A 15,473-nucleotide genomic window follows, 5' to 3' on the forward strand; every position below is an offset into this window, starting at 1 on the left:
ATCCCCTACCCCCATAGACTGTATATAATATGCAAAAGTTTTCGGAGTCCTAACTTAAAGCCTCTAACTTTCAAAATGGGGCTACTGGATAAAATCATACTCACCCCCCTCCCCCAGACAAAAACCTAAATACGCCACAGATGACGATGAAATACACTTAAAATCTACTACACAATATAACGACTTCCCAGGTTAGGTTAAGTTTATATTTTAAAAATAACATTCAGTTTATCATTTGATATTATCAATACTATGATAATACTATATATTAACTATATATTGGCGTGCCTATTCATTGGCATTTGGAGCACGACTTATTAAAATCCATATCAAAATCAATATGTCTACGCTTGTTACAAGCTGCACAATCTTATATAAATCCGTTTGTTCAAAATATATTTTTAACCTAATTGCTTGACATCTTCAACTTTGTGGAATAAGTTTTATTAAGGTCCATAATTTCATATCTGGAAAATAATTTCCTTTCAAAATACAAACTCTGTTGGTTTTTAATGGTTGTATGAATGTACAATCATGGTTAAATATATTACATAATTAATAGATGTGCCATGTGCTCAGACTATTTAAGCACTTTGCTAGACTTATTGTAACGTATCTTATTGTAATGATAAATTGAGCCTAGCTGTTCATATTCATCTTTCCAGATATAATAATATTGTCACATTCAAAATAAAAAATGTTACACGTGCCTCTATCACTGATGACGACCAGACGGACAATTTGATTTGATTTCCTCAGTGTTTTAAAATGCTTGTCCCTCCCCCTCCCCACCGTTCTATATCTTTGACTGAATTTTCAACTTGAATATACATATTTTATACGGTATAATAGTAGAGCCTGGGCAAGTTAATGATAATTTTTAATTGAGTTAAGAGGACGTCGCACCCGCATAATATGTTGTCTCCGTCTTACACGCGTACGACATATCAAATTTTACACTCAGCAGATCACGTTTAGCCCCGTTAATTTTAAAATTCGAGACAAACACGAGTTCCGTTTTTGGTATAGTTTTATATAATAATATATACTTAGACGTTATTTTAATATTTTATTTTATTTTAATTTGACTTAAGTATTTGTATTAATTGTCATGAAGCGAGGGGCATTAGACAATTTTTTCAAACCAGCAGTTAAAAATCCGTGGTTAGACAATGACTCGAAACGTGAGCTTGAAGAAAATACGACGGTCACAAGTGAGCTAACTGTGGATGTAAAAAATGTGAGTACTATTAACATGGATATCGGAACAGTCTCAACAGAATTATTTGAAGAAAAAAAATTATACCTCCAACAACGATTTATTTAAATCTAACGTTATGAATTTCCTATATGAACCTACTGCGACTTATGATTTTCCTGTTCGTGAATTTAATGGAAAAAAACTTAAATTTCAATATAAATGGTTCCAAAAATGGAATTGGTTATCATACTCAAAAGTATTTAACGGGGCATTTTGTAAATATTGTGTTTTATTTTGTAACAATGCATGTGATGCAAAGTTTTACCCAAACATACATTTTTATTGAAAATCTCGGCAACACTACCAGTTTCTACAACAGCAGTTGAACGCTCATTTTTAACACTAAAACGCTTAAAAACATTGCTTCGTAATAAAACTGGAAATGAGAGTTTAACGGGACTTGATCTTCTGTCAATACATTGAGAAGTGTCTATCTCTACAGACGAAGTGTTGGGTGTAATGGCTCAAAAAACAGAAAATTAATATTATAGGCCTTACTACATCAGTTAAACATTTTAAATAATAATAGATTGTATTGTGTATTGTATTGTAACTTGTAACTTGGTTTTAATTTGTCAGCTTATAAAAAAAAATAAAAGATTTTCTATATATCAATTAAGCATAAAAATTGTACTAACATTTATTTCGACCCCCCCCCCCCCCCCCCCCAAATAAAATCCTGGCTACGTGCCTGACTTTTTTCACTGAATTCAGTCTAATTTTAAAATTAACCGGGCTAAACGTGATCTGCTGAGTGTAAAATTTGCCATGTCGTACGCGTGTAAGACGGAGACAACATATTATGCGGGTGCGACATCCTCTTAAGTTAAGTTGATTGAAAACGTTTTAAAAAGTTTATAGTTAAAAGTTATCCTATTTTTTTTTTTAACTCAGTTAAGTTAATAGTTATATGGAAACTTACAATTAACTTGTTAATTTAAGTTAAGTTATTTATTTATTTATTGTTTAATTTATAAATAGTCAGTTTAAAAAAAAGTATACAACATGTATCATCAATAAATAATAATTGTATTATATTTATTATTTAATTATTTATATATAATCTAAATACATACAACAACTGTTAATGGGAAAACTAACTGATGGGTATCTTCATGCCCATTATTAGAAGCTTGGACATTAACAAATAAAAAAGTTTTAACATTAATTTTAACTTTTTAACTTGTTTATGCCCAAGCTTGATAATAGTTATAGTAGTTTGATTTTCCTCATAATTGTATTACCTATTAGACGAAATATTTCAAACGAGGGATAATAAAATATTATTAAACATTAATGTTGTACAAGATTTAAAGCTCTCCACGGTATTCTAAATTTGTCTGAACATCATAATTTCATCTCAGAGATTTGAAGGTGCTAAATTAAAATATGGACCAGTGATAGACGACAGTACAGATGCACGCAGTCAGTAAAGAGCTCAACTTGATCGTTAACAACTTGATCGATATACGGTTATTATAATATATTTGTTGTATACAATTTAAATGGAAAATACTACACAAAATAGAGCTAAAATGATGGAAAGCGTATATTATAGAAAACATTCAAAATAATGATCGGATACTTGATTTGTAAGATCGGTTAGTAATTAATTACAAATTGTATTTTTACTTAGATAAATTTCGTAAGAGCGAATAACGTTTGCCAAAACGTCTGCGAAGTCTGCTGAAAAATTCTAAATTTCAAATAGTGTAGAAATACGAGTGGAAATGAAGTATAGTAATAATAATTGTCGACGTTGTATGAAATGTGCGCGTCTGTTCAACAGGCTGTTACATATCGTATCACGTAATACTTATGTCTTATATTATTATTATACTTATACGATGCGGTATTCGGCACCGCGGGCGACGGAAATTATTACCAGTAAACACGAAAACGAGAGAGAGAGAGAGAGATACGTCGACGACGTTGCACATGCTTCGCGTCAAAACGTAAACCGCTGAATATTATTATCGCTTCAGCATTCATCATAATATTATTATAATAATGATATTGGCTCATAAAAATAATAGATATCACGACGACCTGACGATTTCGCCGTGTTTTACCTATAAAAACTATCGATAGATTCGAGTTGGGGATCTAAAATTACCAAGGCTGGGCAAGTTAATGATTTTTTTTAACTCAGTTAACTAGTTAAGTTAAGTTAATATGCACCAATAACAAAATGTTAAAAGTTAAAAAACAATTAATTTGTTTATACAACGCTAGCGTATTTTTTTCCAACCCAAAACTAAATTATAGGATTTAGTGTTAATACTTCATACAGATTTCCATATAAGTAGGATTCGAATGATATAAATTTTTAACTTTAAACAATTTACAATACATATTTTGCATGGACATGAACACAAAATAGATTGAAATAGTGAAATATTATAAAATTAAAAACAAAATAAATTAAATTAACTTACTTCTTAAAATGAAAAATTAACTCGTTAATTTCACGTTAATTAAGAAAGAAATTTAATTAGTTAACAGTTAAGTTAATTAAAAGCCAAAAGTAACTAGTAAAGTTAAAAAGTTAAAATAAAATTAACTTTTTAACTTAACTTTAACTTTATAACTCGTTAATGCCCAGCCTTGAAAATTACGTTCATCGTAATATCGTAAATTTAACATTATTGTCAATGTGATACTCAACCACGGTATACAATAATAGATACTTGAAATTCGTATATGTCCAAACCGGTGTAAAATTATCCTACAATATTATCCCGTAGGTACATGAAACATGTGAATGATATTATGATGCAGTACAAAATTCCCAGGACGTTTTTTTTCCTACCGGTTCGAGCAAGTGAATTTCTAGATATTATTACGATTCACTGTACCAGCCGTCGGAACTGAAACCAAGTTTTGGGTTTCGTACACCAAAGTCAAAAATCAAAATACCCTCAATAATTAATTTTGACTTTTCATTGAACTTGGAGATGTTTTTAGATTTATAATGTTTTGATGCGTCGCACCACGAATAATATTATTATTACATCAGAGGTTCACACGTAATAAGGTATATTATGTCGGGAAAACAAATTAAAATCAATGTTTTATTTTTAATTAAAATGGGGCTTAATTTGAGAAAGTAAATATTGTTAATTTAAACACTAAATATAAATAGTTTTCAACTCAAAAATAATTACTCAACTAAATTATAGTATAAATTTTTATTTCTATTACATAATTTATACCCAAAAATGTCTGGTAAAAAAATAGAGGTAGGTTTCCGTTAAACTAATCAATTAATTATCAATGAATAATACTAAATTATTGATCTTAAAAAACTTAAAAATAAACACTGCTGTTGTTAAAAATTAAACTATGTTTTTACAATTAAGTATTAACAATAAGATTTAATCATCAATGTAGGTAGGTAAATAAAAGAAAGCTTTCATAAATATTGTCATTTAATTAATCAATAGTAATTATCTAATATTTGAATACAAGCAAAAGCCTTCTTTAAATATCAATCAATAACGGTGTAATAAGCAGTGTTCGGAAATTAACTACCTGTTTAATATTATTATTAATAATAATTGGTTTTATCACACTTGATCTTTTTTCAATTAGTATTTTAATTTTAAGACTTGTTCCGTTAAGTTCTTGCATTGTATAACTAATAAGAATCAAAATTAGCTACCTATATAGTATAATATTATAAATATTTATTCCGGAAAACAAGTCTTCTTTAGATTATTATAATAATCTGAAGTAATTATCGATTTTTTCTAAAGTATCTAATTTGATAACAGCTATATAAACCTATTGTATAATATATATACTTTTTTTATTTTATATGTATATATTACAATATTATAATATACTATATTATATTTAGAAAAAAGGAAATTTTGTAATTCTGTATACAATATAGTAGGTATAGGTACATTATAACATTATTTGCAACATAAATCATTTTAATTCCATTTTACAGTCTTTCATTTAAACTGTTTATTAATGATGGGATAAAATCTCTTTCACAATATCGAGGCCACAGAATAAACTTACCCAATTTCTAACAAGGCATCGCAGACAATAACGGTACTTACTTAATAAATTATTAATATGCGTTAGTATAAACATCCCCGCCGAAGTATATTTTTGTATTATGTCACTCGGGTCCAGCCGGATCAACTACAATAAATAAAACATAATATACAAAATATTGAGCAAATGTTTTAAAATTGGTATTTGGTACCTGATGATACCTATTAATAACAAAAACAATATTTTGTGCACGTGTAACTATAGCTCGCTTAAAGATAGAAACCGTAAATAATAGTAAATAATATTATTATAATTATAACAATAATAAGTCGAATACTCGTTTATAAGTATATAATGTTTTGTCCTAGGCCCTAACTACAAGTATAATTTAGTTTTAATATAAATTATCTATGGAAAACCGTCCGTTACTTATAAACAAAGCAGTATAGATTATACCTACATGCTTTATCGACAATGACACTATATTATGCGGTTCGCGATTCGTACAAATTCGTGAATAGTGTGTAGGGGGGTTATTCGTCAAACAAAAATTGGCCCCAAAACTATTCACAAATATGATTTGTAATCTATCGCTCCGGAGGGTGGTAAAATTAAAAGTTCTAAGAGCACGAATCGATGCAAATTTGTAAATTCGTAAACAATTTTTGTGAATTTATGTAAATTTGTCATTCATCAGGTGTTCGTGAAAATGTTAGTACTTAACTTATTTTGTAACTTAAGCCAAATATGCAAATTACCCAATTATTCGGTGTAAAAACTATTGATAATGAAAAGATGATGACAAATATTCCTGAAATGATTTTTTTTTTAATTAAACCAAAAATAACCCAAAGAATGTTATTTACACAATTTTGCCTAATTAGGTGGGTGTCCTTTGAAATGACTACTTCTTGAAATAGTTGAGCTGCTGTTCTCTCTTAAACCAGGTTTACACCAAACTGACAAAACAAAATTATAGGTACTATACCATAGTGCCATCTAAGGCATTTATAATACCGTATAGGTTCCAGATTAAATAAGTTGGCAACTGCAGGTTACCATTGTACAGTAGGTGTTTAGAGCAAGGCTTACATTAAAAAAAAATTCCTTTTTATGTTGTTTACAATTATAACTTAACACAATTTTTGCGTTTATCATTATTTATAATTAAAACGTTATCCAAGTTTTGCATTTATCGTTATTTAGAACTAAAACGTTATACAAGTCTTGCGTTTATCGTTATTTAAAATGGTGTTAATACCTATTAAATTCAAAAACAATTACTAATGTGTGTAGGTAATGGCCCGGATACGGAATATAATATAATCAATTCTTAGATTGCTTGCATGAAATAAATGTTTCTACGAAACCAATAGACCTTTTAAATAAATAGATTTTAAAATATTTCGTTTTGCGTTATTTTTTGTTCAATGATATTCTATAAATTATGTTTTGCGATATTTTCGATTAATGATATTCTATAAATTACGTTTTGCGTTATGTTTTGTTATTAATTACGTTATGATATATAATGTATTTTGTTAATCGTTATGTTTTGTTTTACGGTATTTAATTATTTTTGATTATCGTTTTCCGTTATAATTACGTTTACAAATTTTAATCGTTTTTTTTGTCAAATAAAACTTTATAATCTTAACGTTATTATAACGTTTGCAAGCCCTGGTTTAGAGGGCTCTCTGTAATGGATGTATTATATTTGAATTTAATGATATAAAATCATATACTAAAAATGATTCTGAGCAAACACGATCTGTTAGCCTATAATATTATTAAGTACATTATTGTTATTAAAGAAATTTATTTTTCTATTAGATATTAATAATACAATAGGTTAAATTAATTTTGGACAAAAAAATTGTGATTGCATTTGAAAATGTCATCGTGTGTATGCAATACAATAATATACTTTAAAAGTTTCAATTACCCACGAATAGTATTTTTAAATTACAAAAAAATAACTAAAATCTTTAGACCTTATGCTTTGTATTACATTATGAATCCTTACTTTATAATATATATTATGTGTTTCTATAGGTATGGATGTATATTATAGTAGGTACAATACGTATAAGGCTGTATTATATAGTACGGGTAACAGAGCTCACGATTTTTGACAACATAATACTACAATACATAAGTAGGTAGGTACAACAAAATCCATTCATTCAAATAATACTTTGAGCAATCAATTTTGCAATTTACATCATTTCGAGTTTTCGGAAATATTAATGCTACTAATCAATCATTTTTGTGTGCACAAAGTGTGCCCGGTGAGCCCACCATCTACATAATATCATACGAATACACAGTATTATAGAAGCATAAGAAGCATATATAGGCTATATAGCTGGACAAGACCTACTCGTATCGATTTTTTCACGTCTAAATTAATATTGAAATAAATTCGTATAGGGATGGCGAACCTTTTTCGGGCCACGTGGTAAAATGTCGTAATCAAAGTTTAAAAAACTGTTCACGTGCCAGTCATAATATATTCGTACAACAGGTAGCTACTAAGCTACACTATACCTATAAAAACATGTTTCTCGGATAAAACAGGGTTTTAAAAAAAAAATGCTCAAACTTACTCCAGCAAGTTACTCCCAAAAGGAGTTGAACAATCACAATTTTTTAAGAGTAAAGTTGTCATTTTTTACGTACAACGAAGTGCGTGGGATCAGCTGATTATATTATAAAGAAATAATACAGAATTTTTTTTCACTACTATTTTTCAATAATTGCAAGATTTAAAATTAAAATGAAAATATTTCTAAGTGTCGTTAAAATTTAGCTAACTTACCAACCTTGTAATGAAATGCATGGTATCCCTGGTATACGCGATAGCAGAATTAATCGAATTTTGATATTACAAACAGAAGGTACATGAATTTTCCAAGAAAATGTTTTTCGTAACCACATGATTGTAGTGCTAAAGTTTATTAATTCTTAACTTAGAACTTTATAGCCGACTATACATGTGATTCCGTCATTTGTTGAATGTAATTTAAGTTTTATGACGGTTTCTAAAAAAGTAATAATAATAATAATATTAATAACGTTTAGACACAAATGACTACAACACATGACTTGCTATAAAATAACCATAAAAATATATATATAAGTATATACGATATACCTATAATACTATTTTACCTTTTTATTTTATTCGATACATGACAACGTTTTTATTTGTAATACTTTACATCATAGGTAAAGACGCTTTTGGTAATAGAAAATGACCTGTAATAAAATAATGAAATTACGGTTATTAGTGTATCCATTCGGAATATATTTTATGAATAATAATTAATAAGTCATTGTTAAAACAAATAGATTAAATTATAGATTAAAATAAATTGTCAGTCAATTGTTATACAAAAATAAAAAAAGTTCCTAAACTAGTCCATCGATGGACCATCACACGCTGCCTGTATTGACAAGACGAATAATGCTGTACGCCTGTACGTAGGTACCTAACACTAAACTAGATAAAGGAACAATAGGTACCAATTTATTGAAATGCGAACCATATTGTATTTAATTACATTATATTATATTTATTATTTACCCAATAATCGATGAATATTAATATTACTTATTATTAATACTTATAATTCCACACTATACCTATTTGAACAATGACCTATGAACTATGTTCAACATCAATAACATAGGGCTCTAAAATCTTGTTTTATAAAAAGTGGGGCTCTTGAAGTTAAGCTTAAGCTCATCAACTATGTTCAAACATTTTGAAAATTATGCTCAGAGTTAGGAAAAAGTTTCAAGAATTTGCAAGGCTATAATTAGAATTTGTTTGTGCAAATTATGGCTATCGAAGGTAAGGATACTGCAGGTCCGACTTCAGTATCGTAACATATTATTAATATTATCATGTACCTGTAACGATTTTATCTTTATTATTATCAATACGGTTTGACTGCGTTTTATATTAATTCATTTCTGTACACTTTGCACGCTACTATTGCAGCTATATCGACATAATGTAGGTACAATAATAAAAAGCGGGTAAGTGGATGTCGGTCTGCTATACAGTAGGTTACAAGTGGGTTAATGTGTAATGGATTTTATTAAACTTTAATAAATTCAATGATATAATATCATAGCATAAGAAAAACGTTTCTGAGTGGAGATAATACCTACAAATTCACAAAAAAATTTAGAACCTATTTATATTAAACATTCAAAAACTCAACTCTAAATAATTATATCACGACATGTCGACATAATATTATTATTGTAGGGTTTAAAAACTTCCTAGATATAAAAAAAATTGTAGGTGAATAATAACTATCATATATAATTTATATAAAATATAGATGAACAAATAATCAGTCTTTCCAAAATGTTTGTTTTTATATTCTGAGCGAAGCGATAAATTAATTTTATCTTAAACTTGCGGCCCACTTAGCAAATACATGTAAAGGTGATTTAATGAATAATATTTTATGAAACGTTAGTATAGTGCGGCATTTAATTTGTGATATTTTTAACATTAATATCTCGCTTATAGGCATCCAAAATACTATTAAATGTATGTAGGTAATTGATTTCGCTGCAGTAAAAACAAAGAAGGTAGAAAATCAAAAATTACACTTTGAATTATGTAGATATTGTTTAAGACAAACATAGGTACTTTTTATTTTCTCCAGATAACAAAAATGTATTTATCCAACAAAAAAAGATGAAGTTTTTATTTTAACACTTATTGATCTAATAATACAATAAGCCTGCGTATTGTGTATTTATGTCATCTACCAATTGTTTGCTTAAAAACCCTATTCTAATTTTAAAAAATATACTTACATTACTTACATAAAATTTAAACAATTTAACAATCCTTTCTATCTCCAATTTTGCAATATATAACCTTGTACAATATAACTAATTTGCATTGGTTTTAAATTCAATTCATATAAATTCAATTCATATAAATTACAAATATGTGTTTAGATCCATATTCGGTATTTCTTTTCAAAATTCATAGAAATTATATTTAATTAATTACTATAATATATTAATAATATGATAGGTAGGTAATATTTTGAAAGACGGGTTAATTCAAATATTTCACCATACAAATACAAAATAGGTATTCGTTCTTATTCGTATTTTGTATCTCAGGTACAATAATTCCGGGACATCGGACATCTATTATATTATCATAATGCGATGATTATACTATTTTACTAATTTAGTATTGTTGGCTTGATAGCCAAATGAACAATTCAACTGACTAAACGAATTTCGTAGCACTTTGTTACAAGTACCTATTTAATGAAATTGCATGTCCGAAAGAAGTGCAATAGTTATTATTAAATACTGAATCAGTGAATATATAATACACATTTTTGCTCGGTCACCTGTAAAACAAACTAATTATTTGGCCTGCGTTATATCATAATCAAAACAAAACAAAATTATCTGCCATGTCTTATAGGTACGTTAATTATTGTACAAGGCAATGTATAGCGTTACTAATAAGTATACATATACGTAAGTTATTTAATATTTTCATACTATACGAACAAGGACAAGTCGACAGCTATAATATACGCAATATACATCAAATTTAAATCTTCCGCGGGTTTGAAAAATGGACCTCACACAAATCACATGTACGATGCACTTGAGACTAATGTCCACACAACTGCAAATGATCATCAAGTGTATGAGTATGCAAAGCTTAAACTATAAACTGCAGATACCTGTCAAAAAATGGAGTTGAATTAATTTTTTAAATTACATCTATATAGGTTTTTTTGGTAACCAACCTATATATTATTCTATAATGTGATTTTTTTTACAATATTTTAAACGTCTTTCATCAGATATTAAAAATCTGATGGACTAACATGATTTATGCTTTAAACTATCGGTAGTACCATATTATTACCTACAACTATCAAAAAATTGTGGACAATTGTGGTTAAATCGTTTCTACACTTCAAGAAAATACATTTTGTCTGCGATATCCTCAAAAGCAGAGCTTTGCTCCAAAATTATTTATTCGGGTTTTGAGTGATGAATGTATTCAGTTGTCCAAACACCCGAATAAAAATTTGAAACGAACGTTTGGGTGTTAATAATCGTTATTATTCAGGTTAATATTGGTGTTCAGTAGTCCAGAAAAAATATATTTTTTAAACCTTAAGTTATTTTTAAGAGATATATTTTTTTTTTTAAATTGTATTGTTTAAATATAAATTAATATTTCCCGACCATACATTACCATTAACACATCAATATTTTATTTGGATTTATTTTGTACTGATAAAGTAATACATAATATTTTAAATACTTTAATATTTAGCTATTTGGTTTAGTCAGAATCAAATGATAGAATTTGATTTTATTTTCGAGGTTTTTAAGAAAATCTAATTTTATAGTATTTATTTATTTAATTGATTGTAAGTCCTGTCCTAACATTGTTATTATAAAATGAACCACTTAAAATACATACAAAATGATATATCTTATAAAGATTGTAAAATAAAAAATTATTTGGGCTTCGGGTTAATCAGAAAATAAATCATTCGGGTTGAGTATATAGGTTTCAGGAGTTTGATTTTTTAAGGGTTTTCAGGGGTGTTAGTGTGTTACAGGTTCTGGTTAATTCAAGGGCAAGATCCTCCTTAAAAATATAATTTACCTACTTAGAGATTTAATATACCTATTACACTATTATAAACATACATTTTTACGATAGACAGATGACGCATAAGTTTATTCGCGTTTATAAATGTCAAGTACTTATTTATTATCGATTTACAAATAATGTAACATTTGTACGACGTTTAGATTTCACATTACATACATTTCATTACAATACATTTATTCTATCCTGGATATTTATAATAAATAAATTAGATATATAATATAAAAATAAGATAAATTTAAAATTATAGTGATACTTTTATTTATTCAATTTTTAAATTATTATTATTATATTAATTATACCTATATATTATATATTATATTACACCATTTCTAAATATTGATTAACAATAGCAAATTATGGATTTGATGCGTCTTATTAATATTTAAACATGCATGTAAATTGTACCTACAAGATAAATATTTATGTAGCACCCATTGAAATCAATACCCCTCAGACCCGGCCATCATATCATCGTTCAGTATCCGTCCAAGCCTGTATATATTAATATAAACCAAACACTCTCATGTTAATCGGTAAAGCAGTATTATCATTACCTCTAACATTGATCAACTATTAATATATATATTATATTATAGTATAATATGCTTTAATAATAACGTAAAACATAAATGTTTAATAAATTAACAATGATAACACTAAATTAGGTTTTTATTTCACTCGGATGTCTCGAAATATCTGCACAGGCCACAATAGACAAATATTATTATTTGTATTTCAGTAACATATTCGCCATATAAAACATAATAGATTGTCATATCGGTACATAGCAGGTCACGACTACGCATGCTGTACAAGAGTACTTGAACTGCATCTTCTTCCTGCAATATGTGTCCGTTCTAAACAATAATAGTAATATTTTGAATTATGGAACTGACTTTCAGTGTAGTTTGATCTATCTATATCAACAAAAAAAAACTCACTCGCGTGTACAAATAGTGCTTTCACTTTTGCTAATATTATTACCGTGACGTGCCCCCGAAAAATAGAATAATGTAATTTTTAACCATTGAATTGCCACACAAATTTGAATACTATACCAATAAGTTATTTACATAATAAACTTTGTATGTAAGTAGGTAATTTATAAAGAAATTGTATCAGATAATAATCTATAAGGCTCCTACCTTGTATATGCATATTTTGGTCATTGGTCATTAATCATTATTTATTAATTATAATTACTAAATTACATTATGGTTTCATGGTTTGTGGAACATACTATGAGAACCCAATTGTGCTAACTGCAGTGAATTACAATTTATAATTTAAAAAATAATAATTGACTAATTAATATACAACGTATTAGGTATATATTATATTGACTATATAACATTATACTATTAGTCCAAGCAATGGAGTTTTTCCAAAATACGTAAGTTGCATCTTTCAAAAAATTGTTATCCCTCCTCTCCTAAAAGGATTATACTAATCATAAAAAGAGTGCAATATAAAAAATGTCAATAAACTTAAATAAAAAAAACACGGTATAGGTAATAACGACGGGCCATTATATTTGATGTAAGATGATTCAATATAGACATAAACATACACAATAGGCATCTATTGTGCACGCGACACATACCTAAATAAAATTCAACACCCATCCGATAAGACGTTCGGTAAAAACAACACAATAAATTACCAGCGGCATCTTTGTCATAATATCACACATTGAGTTTGGAAGGAACGAGTTCTAAAAGGAATGGATTCCTGGAACGAATTCCCTTTTTATAAGAAGAAAAAGAACAAGAAATTGAACAAGTTCTTGTTTTCAAGGAAAAATTACAAAATTGTTCGTTCTTTTCTAGTTCTAATAATTTACACAGATATGTAAATAATTGAAATTAAGATAAGGTATATTTTTTTTAATGTGTATAATGTATATTATTGCCAATTAGTGATCGTTATCGAGTATCGACGTTAATCGTTACTCATTAGTCATTAGTCACTTTATTAATATTTCTCATAAGTTATACGTTATAGTTTATGTAGAAATGAGTACCTAAATAAAATATAATTATTTATAACAATAAACGATAAGACAGTCAACATATGTCGGCCAACAATTTAATTTTGAAGAAAATCTCAAAATAGAATTATAAAATATGTAGGTACCTACTTGTAAGTAGGTATATATTATAATTACAAATTAAAGAAGTATGCATATGAAAAAAAAAAACATTAACGATTAAATAAGAATTTTTATTTTATTTGGAACTAAAAATGGAACTCGCTCATTTTCTGAAGGAACAAATTCTTTTTTTTTTTAAAGAACAAGAAACGGAACGGAACGGAACGAATTCCTTTTTTAAAAAAAAAAAGAACAAGGAACGGAACAAATTCTTTTTTGTAAGGAACTTGCCAAACACTGGCGCACAAAATAAAATCATAAACACACAATGACTCATCAATACTTTGACATTAAACTTATTAATCGATGCATATCAAAAAGAAGGGATTACACAAAAAATCAATCTATATAAGCATCAGACAAAATCTACTCGACGTCAGTGTTTTTCCAGAAGAAGTTTTAATACACACTGTCCACGTCAGTCTCTCAGTAATAAGCCTCAAGACGCACAGCTCCCACAACAGTATGCACTGCGATATATTTTTGTCTTTTGACATTTAAACAAAAGCAATCACACTAGTATGTATATTCAATCAATTGAGTCATTTTAACATCCGATATGATCTTTTAATTACTTATATTATACTACTGACCAAATAAATTTGTTAATTAGTTCTTTCCGAAAAACTCAACACTGTATAGTGCAGGCGTGCTCAACCCACGGCCCGCGAAGGTGTTCCAACCGGCCCGTGACCATTTTAAAAAAATTAGAAATTTGTATAGGTGTAAAAAAAAATTATTATTTATAAAAAAATGTATTTTATCATAAATTCGATAAGTGAACAAAGATAATATTATATCCGATAAAATGTACAATAGATATACATATGACTAGTCTATATATTTTTATCGAAATGAACCAAAAAAAAAAAACCCGTGAAGCATCTACGGCCCGCAGTATAAATATAAATTGAAAAAGATTGGGCACGCCTGGTATAGTGTATTACATGTATAATCATAGGCGCAATTTGAGTGGAGGTTGGGTATGCTTAACACCCTGAATTTTGAATTTAGCACCTCCAAATTTGTTCATGTTAATTTACATTTTAAGCTGATTTCCATAAAATAACATGTAAAAAAATAGAAGGGCTTTAATACCCCCAAATTTTTCATTGAAATTCTGCCCCTGTGTATAATACATAATGTATTATTCGTAACATTACATAGGAATATACTGAGTAGTCTACAGGTTTGATAACGTTCGAGAAGTTATCGATGTTCGTGAGAGGATCTATATTATGGTGACTACGAACATGATAATCTCTAGAGACTAACAATATCTAGGCAGGAATATCACATACGATTATCAATTAAACCATAAGTATCGTTTTGAGTACTTTGTAACTTGG

The sequence above is a fragment of the Metopolophium dirhodum genome, chromosome 1 (genome assembly GCF_019925205.1).
Source record: "Metopolophium dirhodum isolate CAU chromosome 1, ASM1992520v1, whole genome shotgun sequence".
Lineage (NCBI taxonomy): Eukaryota > Metazoa > Arthropoda > Insecta > Hemiptera > Aphididae > Metopolophium > Metopolophium dirhodum.